Source organism: Paramormyrops kingsleyae, chromosome 2 (genome assembly GCF_048594095.1).
Source record: "Paramormyrops kingsleyae isolate MSU_618 chromosome 2, PKINGS_0.4, whole genome shotgun sequence".
Lineage (NCBI taxonomy): Eukaryota > Metazoa > Chordata > Actinopteri > Osteoglossiformes > Mormyridae > Paramormyrops > Paramormyrops kingsleyae.
Genome location: NC_132798.1, coordinates 5255516 through 5279788, shown reverse-complemented (window position 1 = coordinate 5279788; position 24273 = coordinate 5255516).

The following is a 24273-nucleotide window of genomic DNA, read 5'->3' as shown; positions in this document are numbered from 1 at the left end:
TCTTGTGTACATTTAATATTAAGATTTGCTACATATGTTTATTTGAATGGTTATATTTTTAGTGACCAGGTTTCGTATTAAATATGACAATATAAGTCACATCTGAGTCTAAATAATATCCAAGGCCTGTGTTAAATAGATTCCAGCTTCACAGATGGAATTACACTGTTAAACGCAGCAGACCTTGAAACTCATATGAATGCACTGCATGGTTAAATGCGGGCTAACATTTTTACCCATCCAGGGTTTTGTTTTCATTTTTTATGTTATTTTTCACTGCAGCTTGTACTTCAGGCAATATTTTAGCCAGGGGGAGGCACAGTGACCCTCCAGATAGAACTGTTGCTGCACACCTGCAGGGTTGGGGGGGTTTAATCTCACCCCCACTTTGTGTGTGTGTGTGTGTGTGGGGGGGGGGGGGGGTTGCATGTTTTCCCCCTGTAATACAGTGACATGCTGTCAGCTGAATTGGCGTTTTTAAATGTTCCATAGCGTGCACCTTGCGATGGACTGGCATGCCACCCGTGGTATTCCGGCGTTTTCCGGGAAAAGCTCCAGCTCCCCTGTATCGCTGCGCTGCATAACAGCTGAAAGACAGCTGGCTGGATGGATTTCTACTCAGAAAGTCTTAAATATGTATGTTCCTTAGCTGTTTGTTAAAATTTAAAAAGCAAAACTCCAGGCATACTGTTCCTAACGATTACTGCAAACCACAAACCTAATTTAATACATTTACTATTGCCTGTTAGGTCCTCTTGGTTTAATGTACTGTAATGTAGTTGCTTGCTTGGTTTTCCTGTACTAACACACTGTAACCTTCCAAGTATTGATTTAGAACAATCCATTGTACTTCATAGTGTCCACTTTCTGAAATCAACATTAGTATCTTCAGAAAACAATGGCCTTTTATTGCACATACCTTTGCAATCTCTAATTTGTAGATTTATACAATTTTTATCATTTATGCCATATAAATCATCCAGGTGAACAAATAATAAATCAATAAACAAGTGAGATATCACATCAAGCATGCTAACAGTAGAACAGGGTGTTCCATCGCCGATGACTGAAAATGATAATTATAAATGAAATTATAATTTTGTCTTTGAAATATGTTTTAATGAATGGGGTGTTATTCCTCATTTAAGTCTAGATAGGTAGAAGGAGATAAATGGCAAGGCTTTGAATTAACAGGGACACATTTTTGCATTCAAGGTTTGAATACATTAATATATTCAACAACACATGCATAAACAACACTTTTGTAAAATAACACACCAGAACAGCATAGCAATGGTATGAAAACATTGTCACATGCGGATGTGTAATCTAGAGGGAAATTAGATGAAATATACTCAGGAATTAGTGTTAATTTTCCTGTAACATTATCACGCTCTTCACCAGGAGAAAAGGTCTGAAGATGGATGGATGGACGTCCTGCATTTTCCCTAAACTAAGAGCGACAAAAGCAGACATTTTCTCAATTTAAATTTAAAGTCTCCGTAAGGGGAGAAATCTAGAGGAAACGCGGGTGAAGAATGAGAATGGTGTCTGAAACATGGCCAGGATGCCTCTACCGCCACTGAACACCGCGTTTCCTTGCTAGTCCCCTGCTATTGTTGTTGCCCCGCAACAATGATCACCATATGCTGAATAGAAGATGCCAACAGAGTGTGCTGTTCCTATTCTTTTTTTAATTGAATTATCCATCATAGCTCTAATAAGTGGATTACGCTGCCATTTTCTTAAAGGTGCCAGCATTAATTTCTTGTTGAACAGCTGGTACAAGTGGGTGGTTTTGTGCTTTTTTGTGCTTCTTGCACTAGAGAACTTTTTTTTTTTTAATCAAAGAGCTGCTTTCAGATTTAGTATAGTACTGACATTAAGAAAAGAAAATGGCGTTTGACTAGTAAGACTAAATATTATTATTATTATTATTATACTACTACTACTAATAATAATAATAATAATAATAATAATAATAATAATAATAATAATAATGCATTTCCTGAGCATCCAGAACAAACAGCAGGCTGTGATGTAGCACATGGATTTTACACGGTAAAATAGTAGCATATAAATGTAGAATAGCAGCAGTCACGATAAGTGATGTGTTTCAGTCCGTGCCACAGGAAAGCGAGTGTGTTCAAATGGGCAGTTGTTTCAGGGTTTAGGGGCTGCTGATTTACTAGCTGGCAAATGCAGGTAGCAAAAGCAGATCACACAGTGAGAGCAAATACACCTAAAGTGTGACAGAGTGCTTTTAATACTTCACCTATCTTGGCATTGAAGTTGAATTTGAGGTTAATCAACCAGCAGGCTTATGACAACATATGTATATTATATTTATGTTTCGAATATTATAAATTCAGACATATCATACATATTATAAACTTATGTTTCTTTTCTCATTTCTCTTTTTGCCACAGCTAAATAATAAATTCTGGCCTGTTTAATAATAAATAGTGCATTAAATCTTGGCAAATGCTGGACAAAATCTAATTATTAGACTAACATTTCCCACATCAGGTATATAACTGTATGACTTAATGACCACATGCTCACTCTTCTGCCGGTAGGCTTTTGGTTCCCTGCTTTCACTTTGTGTGAGTGGCGTTTGTCTTCGCTGGGCACTCTGGTTTCCAAAAACAAGTGCACTGGTGTCTATAATTCATCTTTACCACGTGCCCAAAATGGTTTGGCATACCAGAGAGGGCGTGGTCTGTGCTTCCTGGGGTAAGCCTCTGGTCCTTTGTGACCCTGTACTGGGTTGGCAGTATGGAAGGTGGATAGAAGAATGAACAATCCATTTATAAAGCCTGCAGACATTAATTGCTTTTTGGACAGAGCTGAAGTTCAGATTTGCACCTTATCCTTCCAATATAATCGCTGCGCCATCTACCAAAATGAAAAAGAAATATGCAGCCCATCAGAACAACCATAAAGAACAGATAGAGGAAACATTGACTGCAATCAGCGTGTTATAATGAGATGCAGTAGCAGCAGAAGCATCTCTCATTGTCCACGAAAGCTAAAGGAGAGGCAGAATTTCCTTTATTTCCCTCTGGGGCGTGTGAACATCTAAAGCAAATAAAAGCTTACAAGGGAAAGCAGCATCATTTTTGTCACATAGACAAGGCAGGATTTAATTTACTGTCTTCATAACAGAGGATGTCCCAATGCAGCAGGACCACAGTCTCGGCATTCCACCCAACCCTCAGGCCCTGCCGTCCCTGTATCGCTCCCTCACTACCGTCGCCTCATTTGAACAGAGCTGTTAATTGCAAATGAGCTCTCTTCTGGGGCTGATCAGATTGCAGGCACCACACTACCAGCTGGGGGGTGGCAGGTCCCCACAGAGTGGCCTTGATTGTTGACAGGTCGTACTGCTCTGCCTTCCAGTGCACGGGCTGTCCGGCTGCAGAGCTGCTTAGAGATAAGCACATGCACTTTTAATTGTTCGTGTCAGGTGTTATACAAACTAAGTAACTGCCAGTTTTGGGACTATATAAACAAATTGCTTGCTGTTATTTCCTCCTCGTTGTTGCTTTCTCTCTTGAAACATTTATTGGGTGGCCATACAGCAAAGTTTGTAGATGTGTGATTTGTAAATGAAATGTACATGAGAACCAAGGAAAAAATACAACAGAATGTGACCTCGGCCAGCTCTGAACGGGCTCTGGAAATGATTCTGGAAGAATCACAAATCCCAGCAATGATTTTACCATCAGCAGCAGCCTACTGGGACATGTACAGCCAGCTGAATTACTGAACTATTTAAGAACAGTGTCTATACTTCAGTTAAACCTAAACCGAAGACCAAATGAAACACATAAACCCAAATTTATTATAATACAAACAGTCAAAAAAAAAAGAAACTCCTCGGGGCTAATTATAAAACATCCAGAAGTCTTACCTATTTTTATAAACTTTGATTGTTTCTTTTCCTCACAGTCTGACTCTGCGTCAACAGGAGTATAAATCTTTAACAGCTTCTTAAGGTCGCTGTAGTTGGCGTGGCTTCAAAGGCTCGCGCCCGCATTCGATGTTGAAGAGAATAAGGAGACGGCTTCCCCTTTGACACAGTCACACCACACGGAATCGGGGGGCTGTTTTCCATGTAGATGAATAATATTTATTTTTAGCACATCATGGGGCCGTGCTTTAGCAAGATGGAACATGTGCTGCGGGGAGATAAACTATGCAAGGGTAGAAGTGGGAAATTGTCACGCAGGCATAACGAGACCCTCTGTTAATGTGCGAACTCCGAAAATTACAGCTACCCACACGGTGACTCCGACATAATGTCCTCCCTGCAGGTGCAGGCTATGCGGATTAAGACGACGCCCACGCTCCCACCCGAAACGGCTGAAATATGTCTGTTTTAAAAGAGTCAAATTAATAGATGTTAAAAAAAGTCATCGCTATAAAATGTTGATGGATTCAGTCGACTGGTTGAAAGGGTGCTCTGTGGATGATCTATGTGGGTTTCATGTGAACACTGGATGGGGACGATGCTGCTTTAACTCCAACAAGCACTACAGATTCACACTATCCTGATTGTGTTTTAGGAGCAGGATGTGGAAACATTTTCGAAGACTTACAAAAAAACTTACAAAAAGTAGGAGGAAAGGAAATTACTGAAGGGTTTAGGCATATTTAAACAACTGGGATGAGGTGAGGACTGGGGATAGGGTTAGTTAAATGACAAAAGTACATGTAACGGGACCTGGAGATATTGATACGTTTTTGTTGATCATTTTAATCAGAATTATGTTAGTTATGGAGACCATATTTTCATCTTTAATGAGTCTTCCTTTGATAGCACATTTCTTGAAAGTTACAACACAAAGAATAAGATTAGAAATGAGTATTGAAAGAAAACATGTACTATCATTTATATAATTATACATTTACATTTTAACATGTGTGTTTCCTATTAACCAAAGATAATCAGAGTTGTCTCAATCTAGCCTGCAGTTGAAAAGTAAATAAAGACACTGAGCTGCAAATAGAATGTATCATGAAAAACAGTCAATGTCTGCGTCTTTGAATATCAGTTAAGCTATATGCCTTCTGTGGCAAAGAATGCAAAAGTGGACAAGATACAAAAAATGTAATGAGAATAGTTCATCAATCTTCCATAACCACTTATCCAGTGCGGGTCGCAGTCAATGCCTGGAATTTGTCCTGGAAAGTACAGGGAAAGAGGCAGGGCAGACCTGGGCAGGACACATACACTATGAGAGCTTTAAAGACGCCAGTTCACTAAACAGCAAATTTGTGGACTGGAGGAGAATCCTCACTCAAAAACGGGAAGAACGTACGGATTGCAGAGACCCACGACCTTGGAAGTGTGAGGCTAGAGTCATGGCCTTTGTGACACCCGCCTGCCATAGCGTGAATAGCATTGCAAGCAAATGTAGGATGCAATGTAATTTCCCCAACTTTACCTGCCTTTTAGAGATAGCATGGTGGGAACCTTTGTTTGTGCCTTCAACAAAATATTCATGAGCTTAGTTTTTTGGAGAGGAGGCACAAAAACATCATGAAAATGCACCATCTATACCAGGGTTGGGGCCATTCCGGAATGCATTGATCAATTCCAGTCCAAATCAGGAAATGGAACTGGAGTTGGAACTTAAATCTCCCTGAAATTCAAATTCAACTCCAATTCTGTTCCCTGTTTTTTTTTCCAATCCCAGCTCCAGTTCCTTTTCCTGATTTGGACTGGAATTGATCAATGCATTCCGGAATGGCCCCAACCCTGATCTTTAGCCTCTAGTTCCTAGACACAGCAAGCAGGGGGGGATGGTAAATTCTTATGCCAGATCAAGCTTGAGATTAACAATGTCATGTGTTGAATATCTTGTGTATTAATTTATTTAATTTATGAATAAGACTGAAAGCTATGTTTTATCAGGACAATTTACCTGCAGCTGAACCTTATGACTGGCTTTGATTCAGATCAGTTAAATAGTGACACAGTTGCTGTACTTTTCCATGCACCCTGGATGGGCAGCCAGGCCATTGAACAGCACACTCTCAATCATACTGCAAAGGCAAGTTAGAGGTCAACCCAACTGCCTGTGTTTGTACTGTGGTAGGCAGAGACAACACAGACTCCACACAGAGCAAAGGTGGCATTTAAACCACCAACCCTGGAGCTCTGAGGCCGCCATGCTCTCCTACATACCGTAGGATTATGAAGAAATGCAGTATATACCTTGTTTTTCAGAACATATCACTATGTATCTTACCCACTGCCACGGATCACCAATAGAGCATCCTTTCAACCAGTCAGTCCCTAAACATTACATAGTTATGTTTTTTTTAAAACCTCTATTAATTTGACTCTTTTAAAACAGGCATATCTCAGGCATTTCAGATGGTCGTGGGCGTCGTATTCACCATTTCAAGAGAATGAGATGAACTTTATTTTCGGTATAAAAGAAACAAGAGCTGACATTTATCCATTTACATAAGGATCGGCATACAGTATATGTCTGTCTGCCTCCTTCATAACCATTTTATTAATGATATGCTTGCCAATTAAAACTTTCCTAGGAATTTGTTTAATCTTAATAAGTTATGACATAGTAGCATGTACAAAAGAATCCACAGATAGACTCAGATATTATTGGCAAATTTTGTGTGAGGTAACAATAATGGATGTGACTAGAATATCAGTGTGTTATGTTCATTCAAACTATTCAATAATAAAAAAAACTATATGTTAATCCGGTGGCTATAAATCCCTGAATTCAATGAAAATGTGCAAGTTTTATAATGAATTGTAATATAAAGACTGGAGCATGCGACTGTATGTTACATTTATCTGTAAATTGTAATTATTTTTGATATATAATTCATTTGTCACACTACAGCCAATGTACTATCTGGTCAATATGAATCCTATAGTCGATGTGTGACTTTAAGTTTTCTATGAAAGACCCAGTGAATTATAAAAGTGCATAATATCCGGAAAAGGTATAAGAGAAAAAAGATGACCAGCAACAAGGTGGATGGACTCAATCATCACAAAAATGACCTGAGGACCCAAGCAGAAGACAAAATGTTCTGCGGGACGCATTTATGGTATATGGTCACCAGGAGTCGACACAGAATTGGCAATATCCAGTATTAATAAGAGCTGTTTCTTTGCCTTTTCTCAAATATGTATTAGTTTGATCCTCTAGACAGCTAAATCCTTTAACTCTCTCCTGTGTAACCAAGAAAACTGTTAAATAAAAATGAGAACTTTCCAGTATACACGGTGAAACCGGTCATATTCCCATATTCCTGTATAGCGATGCTATAATGATCTGAGTTGTTTTTTTCAGTATTTTTAAGCAAATATGTTGTGTTGACTCATGGAAATGCGTTCAATTGAACACTGTTCAGCCACATTTTACATCCACTCTTAAATGAAGTCTGTTTGCCACAAGCGGTAATTATATGTTATACCCAGAAACAACAAGGTTTTCTGTTTTTATATCATCCATATTCATTTTAATGAAACGTCAAGGGTAAAAGGCCCTAAAACAAGAACAGGGAAAATCCATTTATATAGTAAAGTGCTTGATCATCAGTTTACACAGCACATTTTACTTTGTTTGTTTATACCAAAGTAATGAACCCTGGGCAGATTGGATTACAAATATAAAGACTAAATTTTCTTAATCCATTTAAGCACATTTTCCTAAAGTATTAAAAATTTAGGATTAGCTAAAATTTTAATATTGACGTGCCATGTGCTTTAGTAGGCCTTGCACTGGATATACAGTGAGACATTAAAAATGGATCTTTGGATGGATGGATGGGTTTTATTCAGTTCATAATTTTGGATGAGTGGAGGCAATGTTGTTTTTGTGTCTAAGAAAATGCAATTGTTTAATTACCATAAGCTGTAATTATATGTTATACCAAGAACCAAAAGTACATAAAGAGCTATAAAATGTAGTATACAGTATATTGGTTTATCGATGCAAACTGTCATTCAGCTCATGGGTTATTATTCTGTGAGCAGGGGTGCTGCTAAGGATTTTGGGCCCCATGAAAAGAATCTTGACAGGGCCCCCAACACAGCTGAGACTTTTTTTGGGGGCTTCTCTGGGCCCCCTCTCAGTCATGGGCCCCGAGAATCGTCATCGTTTACCCCCCCTTTACAGCGCCCCTGTCTGTGAGTGTATGCTTATGAAGCTGATTATGCTCAGATGCAGATGATGCCCTGCTTAGAAAATATAATGTATGTGTGCTTTTCATGATCTGTGGTTTGCGAGGCACAAAGAAGTGCTTTCCTCCACGATGCTTGTAACTTATAGCTGATTATAACCTCTTAATTATGCTGAAATCTGGCCCTGACCAACTATTGTGTAAGCTGTTGTCATTTATTCGCCAAAGCAGGCAAAGTGCTTTGTGCCTTGTGTTGTCTGGGAAAGACTCCAAGCCCCCCCTCCCCAAGTCCCTGGCTGGGGTAAGTGGTTGAAAGATGAATGGATGGATGAATGACATAAATTTTATTTTGACCATGATTTCACTGGTATATCCTATTCTGGCCCAATAGTATTGTTTGATTTCAGGAATTACCGATATTGCACATGCTAGCGTTCAAGTCAAATCAAGTCATTTATTTATTTACATAAAACATTTAAAAACAACAGGAGTTGACTCGAAGTGCTTTGCTGTTTAGAAAAAGTAAATTAAATAATGCATACATAGTAAAATTGTCATGACCTGCTCGTTCGATCCTCCTGTGTGCCACGCCCCCCTCGTTACCTCGTGTTAATTGCCGATTGTGATCACCTGTTGCCTGTTACTTCCTGCTTGTCTTGTGTATTTAGTCCGCGTTCAGGTCTGTTTCCCCAGGTCTGTCATTAACGTGAGTTCGCCGTGTGCTTCCCTATGTCCTGCCTGCATTAATAAACCCCGTTTTACCCGTATTCACGGCTCCCCTCGCCTGCTTCCCCGCTCGCCCGCATGCCGATATAACAAGAAAACATGCACTCACGAAATTCAATAAATAAGATGAAAATAAACATTAAAATTAAGGAAATGTAAAATAAAAGCAACAGAAAAAGTAAGAGTAATTTAAAAAATAAAAGTTATTAAAACGGAACTAAAAGTAGCTTAATATTAGACTTGACAAAACACTGGGAGAATCTCAAACTGAGATGAAAGCAAGAAAAAATGGGTGGTCTTTAATTTAGATTTAAACACATCAGGTGAAGATCAGGACTTTATGCAGGACGGGAGACTATTCCACAGTCTGGGGGCAGCTACAGAGATAGCCTGGTCACCTTTGGTTTTGAGGCATGAGTGAGGAACTGAGAGGAGCTGTTGTGAGGATGCCTTAAGTGACAGGGGGTATGAATGCAGAACTAATAGGTCTGAAATGTACTGTGGGGCTAATCCAGTGAGTGCTTTAAAAATAAATAGCAAATTTTTCAAATCTACTTGTATTTTACAGATAGCCAGTGCAAATGAGCTAGAACAGAACTGATGTTGTATTTTCTTTGTTCCACTTACTGTAAAAGTCTAGCAGCTGCATTTTGGATCATTTGAAGTCTAGCAAGTGTGGAATGGGACAACCCCATAAACAGGAAATTACAGCAGTCAGACCAAGAGGTGATAAAAGCATGGAAAACTATTTACAGGTCCTTATGAGGTTAAATCGGCTTTACTTTGGCTATTGTGCTAAGATAATAAAAGCTGCTCTTCACAACACTGCTGATTTCTTTGTTAAAATTCAGTGATGTATCCAAAAACACACCAAGGTTTTTAACTTCCTTATGCATATTTTACCAGGCACATTGCTAAGGCTGGTGACAGAGTTTATGGGGCCAAAAATAATTACTTATGTTTTGTTTTCATTTAGTTGAAGGAAGCTCCTCGCCAACCAGTATTTAATATCATCCAAGCAGTTGAGCAGGTTCTTCAGAGAGCAGGCGCTGTCAGCCGGAACTGGTAAGATGTGTGTCATCTGCATAACAATGGTAGGCCTACATAAATTATTTGTTTTGGAAGATAGAGCCAAGGGGGAGCATGTATTGAGAGAATAATAGAGGCCCTAAGACTGAACCTTGGGGAACGCCACATTTAATGTGGCTGGAGGATGAGGAGCAGTTACTTATTCTGACTGAGTAGCCTCTTCGGTAGAAAGTAAACCATTTTAACACTGGGCCCTGCAAACCAACTTCCACCTCTAAGTGTTTTTGAAGAATGTCATGGTCAATTGTGTCATTCTACTAATGAATAAAGTTCAAAATACATTACAGGATAGTAAGAGCCTTATAATTGAAAATGAAATTGATATAGTAAATGAGTTTAATGATTATTCACAGTAGAGAACACAAGTAACTTACCACCAATTAGTACAAATTCAGCATCGTCTATGACCAATATATGTATAACTGAGGCTGATGTGGTACTAAGCCTAGCTAAACTCAAAATAAATAAATCGCAGGGCCCTGATGGCATCTTACCTATAGTTTTAAAAGAGATGAGGGATATTATTAGCCAACCTTTAACTTTAATATTCCAGAAATCGTTATCTGCTGGTGTGGTACCTTCAGATTGGAAGCATGCTCATATAACACCCATATTCAAAAAAGGCGATAGAAGTAATCCAGCAAAATATAGGCCAATCATTTTAACTAGCATTACTGGAAAAATAATGGAAGCTATAATCCAAGTGAAAATGGTAGATTACCTGGATGCAAATAACATTCTGAGGGATAGCCAACATGGCTTTAGGAGAGGTAGATCCTGTTTAATGAATCTATTTGAGTTCTTTGAGGAAGCTACAAGTGAAATTGATCACAAAAAGGCCTACGATGTGATCTACTTAGATTTCTAGATGGCCTTTGATGTTGTCCCCCACAAACAGCTCTTGCTAAAGCTCAAAGCTGCAGGGATTTTAGGAACTGTGGCAGTTTGGATCGAAAACTGGTTAACTGACAGGAAGCAGCGAGTAGTTATTAGAGGCACAATGTCACAGTGGGCCTGTGTTCATAGTGGGGTACCGCAGGGTTCAATTTTAGGACCACTATTGTTCCTAATTTACATTAATGATATTGACACCAATACGTACAGTAAACTGGTTAAATTTGCAGACGACACCAAGGTGGGCGGTGTAGCAGATACTGATCTAGCAGCAGAGAGGCTACTGTCACGTTCGACAACGGAGGCGATCCGGGAAGCAGGCGACAGCAGCCAGGAAGTCAGGTAACGGGGTTTTAATCGGCAAAAGACAATCACGCAGAGACATCGACGGACAATACAATGCCGAATCTGGCATACATGGGGAGACGCGGACTAATATACACAGGACTAATCAAATGAAACAGGACACAGATGATCACAAACAGGAATGAACACGAGGTAATGAGGGGGCGTGGCACACATCGGGATCGGACGGAGCGGATCGTGACAGCTACAATGGGATCTGGATTTAATTAGTTACTGGGCTGATACTTGGCAGATGAAATTTAACACAGATAAATGTAAGGTAATCCATGCAGGGAGCAGAAATATAAAGTACAGATATTTTATGGGTTCCACTGAAATAAAGGTAGCTGATTATGAGAAAGATCTTGTTGATGCTTCCATGTCTCACTCTCGCCTGTGTAAGGAAGCAATAAAAAAGGCCAATAGAATGTTGGGTTATATCTCTAGCTGTGTGGAATTTAAGTAAAGGGAGGTGATATTACATTTATATAATTCCTTGGTAACACCCCACCTGGAATATTGTGTGCAGATTGGTCACCATACCTTAAGAAGGACATTGCTGCCGTAGAAAAGGTGCAACGGAGGGCTACGAGAATGATTCCTGGTCTTAGAGGAATGTCTTATGAGGAGAGGTTATCCATAAGTGGAAATTAGCAGGAGAACAATGTTTACCATTGTTAACCCTCTGGGGTCTAGGGGTAGGGGACACACTTTCACTGACTAGGGCATGGTCACACATTTCATTCAATATCATAAACTTAATTCATGGCAAATAAATGATTTCCTATATATTTGTTTTCGCATTAAACTCATCTTAATCTTAGTGTACTTTGTAAATATGTTAGATTTATGTGAAGTTTGTAATTTGACATCAACGTATAGACATTGCAAAATGCAGTTTGGAACACTTGCAGAAACATTATAAAAGTACATAGTAAGAAATGCTGGCAGTTTGTTTTGATCACAGATATCTGATCACCAAAGTCTTGGCTTCATGAAGATGACTAAATGGTGTAGTTAGAACATTTTCTTTATTTCTTTGTATATAAACATAATTACACATACTGTATTAAAAGAACTGGAAGAGAATGGTGGGTTAATAATTCCATCATTAAATTCTGCCTCTTTCTTTTGTGTCTCTTATGTTTGATTTTTCAGCACAAACTGTATTCTGTATACATTTATGACAGCAATATCTTAGCCCGTACAGACTGTGCAGGGACACATTTAAAGTCTGTTGTCGGTTTATACCTTGTGGAATACACTCCAAATGTTTATTTTTTAATTATTATTTTCAGCATGTCCCTTTGAGCGTGTTTACCTTTTTGGTGTGTCATTATAACTCCTTATTAAATTTTTACTTTCACTATAAAAATTTTCAATTTTGAAAATGCTGTCCAAACAACATTTTTCTTAATTTGGTTCCTTTTTCTTCTTTTTTATGTGTTGTCTTTATTATTCCCTTTAACATCTGGCATCATAAGGATACACATAAAAATATACAAACCTGACCATATCTCACCATATCTGAGTTTGCTAACCACATCTTCAGTGGTGCCCTGGGGTCTTTAAAACAAATATCTAGAATGACCTTGCAAGAGCTTCAGCAATCATTTAGTTTAGCTGGAGGACCTTAAGTTCACATTATAAAATTAAAAGATGTCTGCAGTGCCGATTTGATGACCTACCTGTTTAATCGGCCATCTCCTATGCTATAGCCGTTCAAGGTTGCATTGGTGTCTGGAATGGAACTGATAACATTTTAATCAAAATCACAGTGGCCAATGAGGCCACAGATAACTTTAAATAGGGCACAGAATGTTGAAGACATATATTTACACATGGTCACATATTCCAAAAATGAAAAATGAAGAACTAAAAACAAGAAAATGCAGTTTAAGAACCTTTCCCTTTTAACCTCTAAAAGGTCTCTTAGACATAGGCATCACAACTGTCAAGAAAATTGTATGTCTTCAGCCATTTATCTGCCATTTAAAAAAAAAAAAACAGTTCTGCATTATCCCAGAAAGTGGAAGACGTGAGGCAGGGACCTCCCCGAATGGGATGCCAGTTCATCACTGACCACCCATTCACACACCAAGAGGTCATTCCGAGACACAAATTCACCTAGAACATATTTCAGTCTTATTGGTTTGAGGCCACAGTGCTACTGAATGAGTCACCGTGATGAGTTTAACCTTTTTGACCAAAGAAGTATACACTCACCTAAAGGATTATTAGGAACACCGTACTAATACGGTGTTTGACCCCCTTTCGCCTTCAGAACTGCCTTAATTCTACGTGGCATTGATTCAACAAGGTGCTGAAAGCAGTCTTTAGAAATGTTGGCCCATATCGATAGGATAGCATCTTGCAGTTGATGGAGATTTGTGGGATGCACATCCAGGGCACGAAGCTCCCGTTCCACCACATCCCAAAGATGCTCTATTGGGTTGAGATCTGGTGACTGTGGGGGCCATTTTAGTACAGTGAACTCATTGTCATGGTCAAGAAACCAATTTGAAATGATTCAAGCTTTGTGACATGGTGCATTATCCTGCTGGAAGTAGCCATCAGAGGATGGGTACATGGTGGTCATAAAGGGATGGACATGGTCAGAAACAATGCTCAGGTAGGCCATGGCATTTAAACGATGCCCAATTGGCACTAAGGGGCCTAAAAAGAAAACATCCCAACATGCCAAGAAAACATCCCCCACACCATTACACCACCACCACCAGCCTGCACAGTGGTAACAAAGCATGATGGATCCATGTTCTCAAATTCTGACTCTACCATTTGAATGTCTCAACAGAAATCGAGACTCATCAGACCAGGCAACATTTTTCCAGTCTTCAACTGTCCAAATTTGGTGAGCTCGTGCAAATTGTAGCCTCTTTTTCCTATTTGTAGTGGAGATGAGTGGTACCCGGTGGGGTTTTCTGCTGTTGTAGCCCATCCGCCTCAAGGTTGTGCGTGTTGTAGCTTCACAAATGCTTTGCTGCATACCTCGGTTGTAACGAGTGGTTATTTCAGTTAAAGTTGCTCTTCTATCAGCTTGAATCAGTCGGCCCATTCTCCTCTGACCTCTAGCATCAACAAGGCATTTTCGCCCACAGGACTGCCGCATACTGGATGTTTTTCCCTTTTGCACACCATTCTTTGTAAACCCTAGAAATGGTTGTGCGTGAAAATCCCAGTAACTGAGCAGATTGTGAAATACTCAGACCGGCCCGTCTGGCACTAACAACCATACCACGCTCAAAATTGCTTAAATCACCTTTCTTTCCCATTCTGACATTCAGTTTGGAGTTCAGGAGATTGTCTTGACCAGGACCACACCCCTAAATGCATTGAAGCAACTGCCATGTGATTGGTTGATTAGATAATTGCATTAATGAGAAATTGAACAGGTGTTCCTAATAATCCTTTAGGTGAGTGTATGTGTTAATTTAAAAAAAGCATACATTTCAGATCAATGCTAAATTTCAGATTATTAATGCCCATAAATATAATATATTGTTCCAGTTTGGGTTGACATAAAAAAAATGGCCTGTATTCTACCCAAAAATAAAATGTATAATGACTGTAATCTTTACTGATTTGCACTATTGCTCATTCATATAAATGAACATTAATTATATTATTATTATTGTTTTTGTTTGTTTTTGTTGTTTTATTATGCTGTTAGTGAATGTATGCACCAGTATTGCCAAGGTAAATTCCTAGTACATGAAGGTGAAACTAGACGATAAAGTGAAATACTATGATTGACAAATACACAAATCTGGTGAAATTCACCTTCACATTTACTGTAAAATAATCATAAACTCCCCAAGAAGGTCATGATGTTTACATTTACATATTATTTATTCACAGATCCAAAGTGACGTCAGTTTTTGAGAAACCAGGGTCAGATGATATATATATATATAGACTTTATGATGTACTTCATGTAAAAAAAAAAAAAATATGAAATAAAAAAAAAATATATATATATATATTTTATTATTTTTTTTATTTTATTTTTTTTACATGAAGTACACCATAAAGTATAAAAACCCTCAGGGCACACATACAACATAGATTCAGCACATGAAAAATATTTTAAAATCTTCTAATGATGTGGGGAAAAGTATATGAAATTCTATAAAGTTATTGCGTTACTAATATTTCAGAAGTTGCTCCTTTGTTACATCACTATAGTTGATGGTTTTGACATTACATCATTATACGTAGCTGAACTGAAATAAGGTAATTTACATTGCATTTAATGGTACTGTAAGCCGCTACTTTTCTATTCAATGTGTATTTAGTAGTCAATGTAGATTGGTTTTAATGTTATTCTGTTAATCACTTATTGCACTACATTGTTCATGAAGATCCCATGCTTTTCCCTCATCCAGATGCAGGATAAGATACATAAACTGCCCACCTGCATCTTGCTTCCCTCACAGAATGTAGAATGTTTGCGTTCTATACAGCCCACAGTGACCTCGCCAGACTTCATGTGTTTCATTGTGCCTTTTATCTTTCTTCTTTCTTCAGTTCTTTTTGCCTTCTCCAGTGCACATGGTTAGTGCGGCTGGCACCGATACGTTGTTCCTGTGCTGGATTACTGTGGGGGTGCAGTCACTCTTCTTCCGTGTTTGGAATCAGTGTAATACACCATTTTTAAGAAATTTCAGAAATTTGCATTCATGTGACCTGAAAGGGGACTCACTTTTTGCGTCATTCCTGTGGCACAGGCGTCAAATTCACCGCAATATTAGTTAATCTTTAAAGAGTAGAAAAGTTCATATTTTTCATTAAACTCTAAATTGTCAGACTCAAATAGATACATAATAATAAACCCCAGAGCCATTCCCTGACCTTCCTGTTCTAAAATGAAATTGAAAATACTCCTTAAAAGCTAGTCAATCTTCATACAGCTGGACTACAAATATAACCACTGCTCTAAGAAATTCCACAAAAGATTCTACTTTCTGAGGTCATTTTATTCAGTACAGACTTTTATATGTTCCTATATGAAATGGCAAGCGGTGAAAATATTTCTAAAATCAAATATAAAACTGATGTCCATTACTACAGACATTTTGGCTATAAGCCACTGTCTGACATCTCCATCCTCATCAGTTGTTCTGCAGCTTTACCTTGCGTCCTTGACACAAACCAACACATTCATCATTCCAACCATCAGTTTTAGAAGAAAAAATGGAAAACCATCACCCAGTGCACATAATCAGCAGCTTAGGTAAACATTCTCCTAGAACACCACTAAAGACCTTGACAGCTGCGATATACCTACTTTTTTAAAAAAATTAATTGTCTGATGTACGCATTTAATTTAAATAGGTCACCTGTTGTTTTCTGAAGGGACAAGCCTTCCTCTTACAAGTCCCTGGAACTGCAGATGAAGTCTTCATAGGTGTAATGAAGATAACACATCCCCACAAAAATAATTTGAAATAAGTAACATCAGAAGGTTCACACCAGGAGGAATATCATGCCCTGCTGGACAGTGTATTCCAAAGGTCTGTTGCCATGGTACCCAAAATTTAAAAGGGTGATGTAATATTTCATCTCTAGAATGCAATGTAATAAATGCAACAAGTAATTGTGACAAAGGTGCCCTTCTTGAAAATATAAATCTAATCACAGAATAAATATTTGTTAAACATAATTTATTTTTTGCTGATTGATCCCTCTAGCTTAAATCTAATTGCTTTGGCTAACAAAGCTACTTTGTGAATTGTATTTTTCTAGATATCGAAATGTACCTTCCAAACTGCTTATCCATGTGACAGCATAAATATTTCAGCAATTTTCAACATAACATAAGCTGGAATACAACTAAAGAAGAGCACAAGAAACCTTTTTCTATAAAACCAGAATAAAAAACATTTAAATTTGCTTAAGGCGTAAGACGTTTTTTTGTATTTGTCAGCATGTCTGGGTGGAATAAGAGTTGCCGAAGGGGAGGGGCTTAAACCGCTCCCTCCACACAATCACCAAACAACAACCGGAAGCTGCTGACAAACACTAGAGGCTCTCTGAACAAATGAGTCATGCAAACACTGCACTATGCAGGAAGAGTAAAATATAGGCACAGACAGGTACAAACATTTTGTGCTCAAATTATGTCACATCACTTGGTAAATATAGCTAGGGTGGCTGCTGGCCCCAGGAAGTGTTAACACTATATCGCTATATTGCTTGCATGCAAAAGTCCTTCTTTATTCTCAGAACTGCATGGTCAAGTGTCAGAAACTATCTGCAGATAAGGTGACAGCAAGCAGCATAATCTTAGAAATTTGCTTTTTGTACCGCGTCGTTGTGAAAGGCAACCCGTTAGGAATATTTATGTCAAGCCAGTGACCTTTCTCACCATTTTAGAAAACTCTGTTAAATTATTCATTTTAGATCAAGGCTGTAAGTGCAAGCATATAACCAGTTTTTGTGTGATGCTTAAAAATTGAAGAGTGATATAAAATAAGTATCTCATCTGCGGGGCGACTATAAAATGTGCCAGCAAACATATTGATCCATATGCTGCTGAATAAGCACTTTATTTTGTATTAGATTATGTTTGCTCCAGTTGGATCTCTACGACCACTCATAGTAAAGACCCAGACAGGAGCATGGACAAGCTGAGACTGTATAAGAATTATATTTAACTAAAAACTAGTTGGGATTAAACTTCAGGAACTTATGCCATTTTCTCAGCAAGGTGAACTGAGTAAATCCATCTAGTTTTTTGGTAGATCAGATATTTTAAACCCTGGAACTGAGAGATCCTTGTTTACCCCAGTTTCAGGTGAATGACATAATGGAAGAGACACTAGATACAGAACCAATAAGCAAAGCTGTCAAATAGCTTAATTTATTTGTACATCTACATTTGTCATGGTGACTAGAAACTCGCAGTTGAGAAGTTTAAAGGCTAAATTATTAATCCAGTTGCAGAGGCAAAGAGTGATCGGATAGTAAATGAAATCCAGAATCAGAATATGAGAATATGTGCAGAATACAAGTCACATGCAGGAAAACAAAGCAGGAAAAGAACTTAACAGTGTAAATTAAGAGGTAATGATGAGACTTCTGAATGAGGTGAGAGTTCCGAGAGTTTAAGGAACGTCAGTGGTTATGTAGGACAGATACAGACAATCAGGAAACAGGAGGGTCCTTTTACTATTCAGGCGAGGGGGACCGTGGGTGACTGTGTGGGTGAATCTGAGGCTTGTGAGAGTGTGACAACATAGAAGCACACAAACTTTCAATAACTACACAAATATGCATCAATCTTTGAAAAATGGGTTCTTGATGAGTTTTATTTTACAGTTTTTTAAACATGAAAGAAGAACTGTTTTCTAATGTCCATTCTTTTCTCTAGCAGTTTATGATAGTGCTCTATGATGGCAGATATTGACCATAGCAGATTATGGCCAATTGACATATTCAATGTGCTGTAGCCTTACAAACAGTTAGTCAGGTGTTTCTTACATAGCAGTATTGCATGTGGATATATAAGATATATACATATGCGTGTGTGTGTGTGTGTGTGTGTGTTTGTGTGTGTATAGACATAGATGCCATTTAGTGGATCCACAATACACAAATACGTGTGCTTGCTTGTTAATAAAAAATGCATTTTTAGTATATTTGGTTGTACAAATATACAGTATATGAAAGATAATTGTGAATATTTAAAAGAAACAAATGATTTATCCTATTCCCGGCTCCTAAATAATTAACATCACTTAAAATGTAAATTGGTCTTGGATTGATTGGCTTTCATTGGGAATTAGAAACACTAAAACAACTTATTAGGATAAAAACATCAGTGGAAAGTTTTCGTTATAATTTCATGCTTATGGGTATTTTTCATCTCCTACAAATCTGGTACAACAAAGATTGCAAATAGTTTGGGTTCACTGCCTGTTGGAAAATGTCATTTAATAATTAATAAGTACTTCCACCAACAGGTAATACACACACACACACACACACACACACATATATATATATATATATATATATATATATTAAAACACAGACATATTTGATGTTAGGATGACAACAGCATTCAATGATAAACACCTCAGAACTGGGCTTATCTGGTTATATGCCAGGGACAATTCTGAGACGTTCAGAGAGGTCTGGAGAACAGACAGATAAATTGATATCTGATTTTACCGCTTGGCTGAAACTGTCTGAAAAATCTATCAGTGAAGGTCATCAAGTTGGAGAAGCCCTGCATATTTTTTTACTTAAGGCAGAAATTCACTTTAAAAATTGAAATTTTACATTTTGTTTAAAAATATTTGTTTAATTTTTTTGTGAAAATTAATTTTGAATAAATTTGGGTTAGAACACTAAATAGAATCCTTGCATCCAGTCCTTTATCTGCGTATGTATACTCCATGAATGGGAATAATTCTGTGATTTATTTGAAGAACATGTAAATTGAAATAACTGAGAACTATAGAGACATGCCAAATTAAAATATAGTTCCAATAAAGATCACATCTCACTTTTATCTCATGAACATGTGCCTTGGGATAAGTAGATGGTGATACAGTATCATTGAGGGGTTATTATTAATCATGATTTTTACATGCAGAATTGTATTTAGGGAAATGTTTTAGAGGAACAATTTGGCATTCAACATGTAAGTGCAGGTAATTTAAGCTTGGTTTTCCCTGTCAGGAAATTTACCTTAAAATTCTAATACTTTATGCCAAGTGCAATGTTGCTTTGGTAGATAGATAGATATATATTATACTTTACTTGAAGCTGTCATCTATAATGCATTATAGATACCTTTATGATGTATTATAATGGTCAGTATAAGAATTAAACATGCTTTGTACTGCATTATGACGGTATCTATAGTGCATTATAGATGAGCGCTTCATAAAATATTTGTAATGCATAATAAACATAGCTAAAAGTGTCATACTTTTTTATAAATATTTTTAGGCATGTTTATAATGCTATATGAATGCATTATAATGTGTTTTGAATGTGTTGATAGATTCTTATAAACATCGCATTAACAGAAAGTGTTACTGTTGCTTTCAGAGAAAATATATAATTTAAAGATCTGTTATGTCAGAATTGTAAATTTTAGCACATATATGAATGGAATTTTACACTAAATTGGGATTTTGTATTATCTGCACAACAAACTGCTCACATGCCAATTAGGTTAGTCCATTTAGATACAGGAAATATCGGCACTCATCAGTAAGGCAACACAGATTATTTTGAAGACCATTTCCCTGCTCTTCTGTGTATCAAATAAACCTCTAAATTGCTGCAAATGGATTTTATATCAGGCATAATCATGAGAACACTGCTCAGCTGTTGTTTGACCTTTAGCGTAATTGATGTGGTTTGTAGGTAATGTGGGTGTCTGTTTCTTAAGTGGGCATTTGTTGTGCGATCGTACTTAATTTTTTTAAGATTAGCTGCACATTATCATGTGCCATTTAGGGTTCGCCCTTCCTGGTTCCCCGTGGTTCCTGAGATTGACCTAGTGATGGTTAAAAGGTATGGGAAATGGATTCATGTATATAATCATTTTTCATGACCAAGGAAAGTATATGGATAAATCTACCAGTCATGGTGGCCTGTATAAATCTATAATATTCAATAAATACAGTGAAAATTAAATGGCTACAACAATGCTGTAGGCCTGTGACCCCGTATTCTATACCCTGCAGGATATAGACTCTGGATGGAAGGATGTTGTTGAAGGGAGTGCATACATAGTATCCATAGTTTATTTTCTAGACTGGCCTATCTGAATAAGGTAGAATTGTGGGTTACATTTTTAACCAAAAGGTTGCAGTTCCCACAAGCACCCTACAGTTAAACCCTGCCTTGAAGAGAACAGTCGTGTTGCACAGCAGTGTAGCTATAAGATGCAAAACCCACTGAGAATTAATTTTAACTGTCATATTGAATATGGTCTGAAATAATTCTTTTAACTTTATACTGTGAAAACCTAAACTTGGCACAGGGACATCGCCCACTTTTATTTTCAAGCTGAAGAACCCTGCACTGTGTTCTGCTTGACAGTTCTCTGGTGTAAATCACATTTCATTCCGACATAACAGACCATAACATGCCCACTGAACTGGCAAATAGATCTTTAGCTAGCTTGGCTTTACAATGTAATTTCCATTTCTTCCCTGGCTTTTATTTCCTGCACCCTTTGCTAATTTCGTTACATGCTATTTATTTACTTGTATTGCTTATATTCATTCTAAATTTCAAAAATTTGCATCAATGTCAGTTAAGAAAAAAATTACAATTTCATAATCAATGAACACATTTTGGAATAGATTCCTAGACGATATTTTGCATTTTTTGACTCCCAAGCACTCATAAGCAGGAATACAACTTTCAATAAAGTATTATGCATAATTACACACTGATGACCTTCGGAGTCGCAGATAGCCTGCAAATTCTACATTTAAGTGACTCCATCACTGTAAGGTCAATTTTATCATTTTAGGCTGTGGTATAATTTCAGCCTGTGTTTTTGTGCTTCTTGTAATACAGGTACCCAATACATCAGACTCAGCTGAAATGATATGCCTTCACCTGAGTGATGTAATAATGACTGGCTGCCGAAAAATGGCTTCAACTGAGAATTATATATGTGGATTATTTAAACAACTGGATTAAATAATTTCAAATACCATTTATGTCTTGCTGCATTTATTATTATTATTATTATTATTATTACTTTCTGGACCTGAAATGGGCACAAGGTAAGGGCACAGGCTGGATGGGATGCCAGGCCATTTAAGGGCACGCGGGCACATAATCATAATCACACTCTATTATCGATTTAGAAATCCCAATTCATGGTGGTGTTGCGGAGTCGTCCAGGGAGGCTGGAATCTGGGCTGGGCTCCTCTAATCTGTGCCAAGCTCGTCTGCGGTGGGGAAGAAATGCAGCTTTTAGAAAGGGGAATGAGGGCAGTCTGGTATCTGGGGCGTCACTGCCCTCATGTCCAGATTCTGTCAGACTTCTCCACTGTGGGGATTTCACTGGTCTGACTGGTGACCCTCTCCTTCCAGGACTCCAGCCTTTATGCTGCGCTTGCTCTCCCCATGCCGGAGCAGCTTCTTAAATTAGCGGCTCCCAGCCACAGACGATCAGGGCTGTGCCAGGAGGGTGCTGCTTGTTACCTGGTTCTCATAGGCGGCTGCTGTCCCTGGTGCTGAAACCTGTACAGCATCGCCGAGCAGGAACAGGAGCAGCAGCAGGAGCAAGAGGAGCAGCAGGAGCAGGAGGAGCAGCAGGTGAGCGGGAGTCTGTGACAAAGCACATAATTATCCTTTAGCTATTATTCTTTGGTGAAATGTATTTTAATTGTGAAGAATGAAAGAAATCTGCCACAACTATAAGTTTAAGAAAATGCAAGAACTACACAGACACAGAAGATGTCAAACATGGGGAAAGTATTTTTTTTTTTTCTGGTGAATCAATACTAAAATCTGAATTAATGCATATGTATGGAAACATATGTTCTCCCACAAGAGTGCACTGGAGGTGCAGGGCATAACCACACAGGTGACATTGCATTGGAAAAAGTAAACACAAAATGGGGACATGGCACCTTTAGCAAAGGCAGAAAGATGCGGTGGAACTATAACTGAAAATCATGAATAAAACAACAAAAACGACAATCAAGCACTGCACAAACACAGAGAAGCTTTCAGCAACAGAGCTTTTTTCTAAATCAGCCCTAATTCCATGTGGCCCTTAATGAAACTCCAACCAAGTAATTAGCCCAACCAGAGCAGACTCCGTGGTATTAATGGACTGTGGAATCCCAATTATCACCCAAACCCTGCCCAGGACCACCAATAATGCAAAGAGTATACTCCTTATGGGACATGCCAAGATCCCAAGAAGGATTTTCTGAGATCGGTTTATTGAGATATGGATGGATGAGTCAATGAATACCTTTAACAAGTAGGTTAGTCAAAATGTGCTGCTCTGTGCTATCAAGTTTCATGGGGTTTCCTTTCATCTTTTTGCAAAAATCTATCAAGAACAGCAGCTTGCAGGTTGTATGAATGATAGATGTGTAACATCGATGTGGTGCCCTGGTTCTGTAGATTTGTTCCATAGCAAGATTCTAATTTATCAATGAAATAGTTTACCAGAGTAATGTATCAGCTAGTCTGCCCCTTTAACCTGAGACATACATTGTTGTGGAGGGAAAACAGCTTTGGCATGATCTTCTGTTGGATAGCCGTAGCAGGAAACCAGCATGTGGCAATGAACATCTCAACTTTTTTTTTGACAGATTTAATGTTATTGTGTCACATTTCATCACCATATGTAGGTCAAGGCTGTTGTAACACATCCAACTTCAGCCAGATGTATGTGTGGAGCAGAAGTGGTTTTGCACCTGATAGGCTGTCTGAGTTTAACATTGCAGGTGAGTCACCCCTCTGGCCATCGCTGAGCAATGTTCAATCTACTGACGTCTATAGGTCTGAGGTTATTCTGAGTGCTACATAATACCAAAAAAAAAACCCATTTCAAGAGTGTTAGGAGAAACAGCTGTGAGGTCATCACAGTATGCAAATGAGGCGTGGCCATTAAAAGCATGGTTGGGAGAGACCGGTAGTACAGTAAGGAACTTTGTCTTAATGTTGATGCAAATTGGTTTCTCAGGGACCTCTTACCTACCATTGTGCCATTTGATGCAAACATTCAGTGAATCCTGTATGCGTCTCATTAAGACATTTGTATAATAGTCTCCGTGAATTCATTCAGTTTTAATAATGGAGCTGATTAAGCATCAAAATGGAGTTGTTTTCTGGTCTGTCGTTACATTTCCATTTAAGTATTTATATTTATTTCAATAATTTATTTATACACTTCATACCTAAGGTTATAACTCTATATGCAAATTAGACAGCCATATTTTATGATTGTCCATACATAAATAACTCATACAGTACATTTTTAATTTAAACTTTATTAGGTAATTAATACAGTCATGAAGA